Source organism: Pseudophryne corroboree, chromosome 10 (assembly GCF_028390025.1).
Source record: "Pseudophryne corroboree isolate aPseCor3 chromosome 10, aPseCor3.hap2, whole genome shotgun sequence".
Lineage (NCBI taxonomy): Eukaryota > Metazoa > Chordata > Amphibia > Anura > Myobatrachidae > Pseudophryne > Pseudophryne corroboree.
In genome coordinates this window covers 239201038-239206120 of record NC_086453.1, presented here as the reverse complement: position 1 = coordinate 239206120, position 5083 = coordinate 239201038, and positions in this window count along the sequence as shown.

The following is a 5083-nucleotide window of genomic DNA, read 5'->3' as shown; positions in this document are numbered from 1 at the left end:
CAAAACACACACAAGTTAATAGGGGTGGTATTCATGTGACTGCCTGTCAGCTGACCGACAGTCACATGACCTCCTCCACCAGCCCGACGGGTCACTGTCCCGATGGTCGGCATGCCGACCAACAGGGACTATTTCCACTCGTGCGTGTCCACGACACCCATAGAGTGGGTATAGAACCCGTGGCGACCGCAGGTCGCCACCGAGCCCGCAAGGGGCTTGCTGCACTCACCCCTCCCCGCCAGGATCCCGGCGTCGGTAAGCTGCCGGGATCCCGGCGTCGGTAAGCTGACCGGCGGTCAGGAGACCGCCGTTCAGCCGTACTACACCCATTTATAGAGATGGACAATATGGGACAAGTGTCTCATATCACTGTCACTACCCCTAGTGGTCACATTCCATTCTTGTCGCATTTATTAATAATAACACTGCTTACCATCTTTATATTTATATATATATATATATATATATATATATATATATATATATAGCGATCACAAATGAGGCGGCACTCAGAGGCTGTCACAAAATTCTTGTAATAGTGCAAAAGAGAAATCAACGTTTCGGGGACCAGTTCCCCTTCTTCAGGATACTGGTCCCCGAAACGTTGATTTCTCTTTTGCACTATTACAAGAATTTTGTGACAGCCTCTGAGTGCCGCCTCATTTGTGATTGCTATACCCTGGGGGGCCTCACCAAAGCTCTCCACGGAGGAAGGCACCGGAGCGAGACATATCCCCTAGTGGATATTTGGAGTGCCGGGGCAACAAGGTACTATATATATATATATATATATATATATATATACATGGGTATGGGTCATTAGGTCGACCACACCTAGGTTGACCACTATTGATCGACATGCATTAAGTCGACATGGCCATTAGGTCGACATGAACAAGGTAGACATGAAAAAAGGTCGACATGAGTTTTTTAAAAACTTTTGTTTGTGTCGTTTTTGTCGTAAAGTGACGGGGAACCCCAATTAGTGCACCGTGTCCCCTCGCATGGCTCGCTTCACTCGCCATGCTTGGACAAGGTGCCTTGCTCCACTACCACTGCACTCGGCACAGGTTACTATTCCCAATCTAGTCCACATGGATCATAAGGTATGAAAAAGTTAAAAAAAAGTTTTTTGTTTAAAAAAAAAACTCATGTCGACACTTTTTCATGTCGACCTTGTTCATGCCAACCTAATGACCATGTTGACCTATTGACCATGTCTATCTAATGCATGTCGACCAATAGTGGTTGACCAGTTGACTGTCGACCTAAGTGTGGACGACCTAATGACCATGTCCCATATACACACAAAGGTGTTTTCTTTTACTAAGCCACTGGCTCTATGCTGATACAAGGAAAAACAGGAGGCACTCACTGGACTTGAGAAAAAATGTTGTATTAGTGCATGCATAAAGTGAAAAATAACAGCATATTGTCTGACGTTTCAAGACCGCAAGGGGTGTTTCTTATCAAGGTGCTGGATGTAAAAACATATATAAGAAGAGGCTTACATTAAATAACCTAATGAAGACCATTAGTCTGCACAGTGTCTGGCCATGGGAAGCTGGCAGGACGTCCGGGCCGCACGTCAGGCAGCGCTAAAAGATGACACTGTTTGCATTCCACGCTGTCAGACCAAGTAGACACTGGATAAATATGTACGCAAGCCAACAAGTGTAACCACATCAATAAAAAACAATATATGCCCTCAATCTGAGTTGATCGCTCGCTAGTTATTTTTTGCAGAACAGCGATCAGATAGTCACGGCCTCTAGGGAAGTGTATTTTCGCTTTGCAAGTGTGCGAACGCTTGTGCAGCCGAGTGGGACGAAAAAGTTTTTTGCAGTTTCTGAGTAGCTCTGGACTTACTCAGCCCTTGCGATCACTTCAGCCTGTCCGGTCCAAGAATTTACATCAGACACCCGCCCTGCAAACGCCTGGACACGCCTGCATTTTCCCTACCACTCCCAGAAAACGGTCAATTGACACCCATAAACCCCCTCTTCCTGTCAATCTCCCTGTGATCAGTTGTACGAATGGATTCGTCAATAGAAGCATTGCACAGGTACGATGCTGTTTGTACCCGTGTGATACGCGTGCGCATTGCCGTGCATACGCATGCACAGTAGTAACCTGATCGCTACGCTGCGAAAAACGGCAGCGAGCAATCAACTCGGAATGAGGGCCATAGTGTGAAATGTGTATAAACTGTGTATTAAACAATAGTATGCTTCATAAAGATTATACTATTATGTATATATTTATTTTATATATTATGTTATATTTCAGAACCTATCCTAATTGAAGGAAACATAGTAGCCTTCCTCAAGAGACAGTGTTGCAGTTCAATAGTAATGTCCAAAAAAAGGATCCATGCCTCTGTTAGTAACAATGTTAATGAGGTTTCTGTATATATACTGGTTATCAAATAAAACCTAGTTAAGGAAAGAAAAAAGAAAAGTCATGGATCTCCGGGAATGTACTTTTATAAAAAGATATTCCAATGGATTTTCTCATTAAGTCCCACCAGAGCAGGTGTGTCCAAGATGTAGACACAGCGTGAATCCCTTTTCCATAATAGTTTATTTCTATCCCCCCCTCTTAGCAAAGCTGGAATATGATCAATTCTTTGGTAAGTGAGATCATTCAGAGTATGCTTTCCTTGTTTAAAGTGACAGACAACCGATTGGTCATAGCCTTTGCCCTTCAAAGCTGCTGTAATCGCGGATCTGTGCAGTACCATTCTTTCCTTGAATGCTCTGCTAGTTTGACCCACATAAATGAGATTACATGGACACGTAATGTCATAAATAACACATTGTGTTGAGGACGTTACATAATATTCTATAAGGTATGCTTTACCCATTCTTGGATTTACAAAAGTGCTTCCTGCCTTTAAATAATTACAAGTGGTGCTTCACATACATCTGAAGCAACCCTTTTTGTGGGTAATTATTTTTGGAAATGTCACATTGGTTTTAACCAAAAGTTTTTTTCCCCGTTTATAACAAGTTCTAATTGCTTTGTTTTTAAAACAGGGTAATGATTTATCACTAGAGACAATTGGCCACAATGCATTGCTAGCTTTCGGTACCACTGATGTTGCTAGCATAAATTCTGTTACCAGGGGGATCTTATGTTCTTGTAAAGGTTTATTTGTGGTAATAATAAATCATCCCTTTTTAATGCTAGGACTTCTTGTTGGCGGCACAGTAGTCTGTAATCATATCCTCGGTGAAGGAATTTTTTGACCACTAGATCAAGTGCTGGATGCAATTCATCATGGGTGCTGGTAATTCTAGCTATTCTGATCATTTGAGATTTTGGTAAATCTTTTTTCAGTACTGGTGGATGGAAGAGCTGCTGTTGATCAAAATGGTGTTCTGGTACGTAGGTTTCTGATAGATAAATACTGTATATATACCTTGTTGCAGCATTTATCACCTATAACAACTCATATTTCTGTTTTAAAATATAATCTTGGTTTAGTTGATCATTCTTAACAATATATGCATACAAATATTATGTTTGGTTACAGTGACGGAACTAGCAAGCGGTGGGCCCAGGTGCAACAAATTGCTTTGGACACCACCCTCATCCCATCCAAGTCCACCCCCTCACCCCTGGAGAGGATCTGGTGATCTGGAGGGGCTTGGCTTCGTGGGGAACGGGTGTGGCCACAAAATAATACCTATTCATATAACGGTGCACAGTAGTCTCCATTTTTCAAATTACGCCGCACAGTAGCGCAACTATACCAGGTAGAGCCCGTTTTACACATTACGGCGGACAGATTCCCCTTTTTACACATTACGGCAGACAGCATCCCATTTTCACACATTACGGCAGACAGAGTCCACCTTTTACACATTACGGCAGACAGCGTCCCCTTTTTACACATTACGGCAGACAGCGTCCCCTTTTTACACATTACGGCAGACAGAGTCCACCTTTTACACATTACTGCAGACAGCGTCCCCTTTTTCCACATTACGGCAGACAGCGTCCCCTTTTTACACCTTACTACAGACAGCGTCCCCTTTTTTACACATTACGGCAGACAGTGTCCCCTTTTTACACATTACGGCAGACAGAGTCCCCTTTTTTACACATTACGGCAGACAGTCCCCCTTTTTACACATTACGGCAGACAGAGTCACCTTTTTTACACATTACGGCAGACAGTCCCCCTTTTTACACATTACGGCAGACAGCGTCCTCTTATTACACATTATGGCAGACAGAGTCCCCTTTTTAACACGTTACGGCAAACAGCGTCCCTTTATTACACAATACAGAAGACAGTGTCCCCTTTTTACACATTATGGCAGACAGCGTCATCTTTTTTACACATTACGGCAGACAGCGTCCCCTTATTACACATTACGGCAGACAGAGTCCCCTTTTTTACACATTACGGCAGACAGCATCCGCTTTTTTACATATTACGGAAGACAGCGACCCCACCCTCATCCCGTCCAAGTCCACCCCCTCACCCCTGGAGAGGATCTGGTGAGGTGGACCTGCTCAGGGCCAGGGAAATGGATACCTAGCAACAGTGCCGTAACTAGACATTTTAGCGCTGTGTGCAAGAAACAGCATTGGAGCCCCCCCTCTATGTAAAACAGGGGCAATGCACGGTGTAGGCGCGTGAAAAAAATATAGGGGCTTGGCTTCGTGGGGAAGGGGTGTGGCCACAAAATAATTCCTATTCATATAAGGGTGCACAGTAGTCTCCATTATTCAAATTACGCCGCACAGTAGCACCACTACACCAGGTAGAGCCCGTTTTACACATTATGGCGGAGAGATTTCCCTTTTTACACATTACGGCAGACAGCATCCCCTTTTCACACATTACATTAGACAGAGTCCACCTTTTACACATTACGGCAGACAGCGTCCCCTTTTAACACATTACGGCAGACAGCGTCCCCTTTTTACACCTTACTACAGACAGCATCCCCTTTTTTACACATTACGGCAGACAGTGTCCCTTTTTTAAACATTACGGCAGACAGTGTCCCTTTTTACACATTATGGCAGACAGAGTCCCCTTTTTTACACATTACGGCAGACAGTC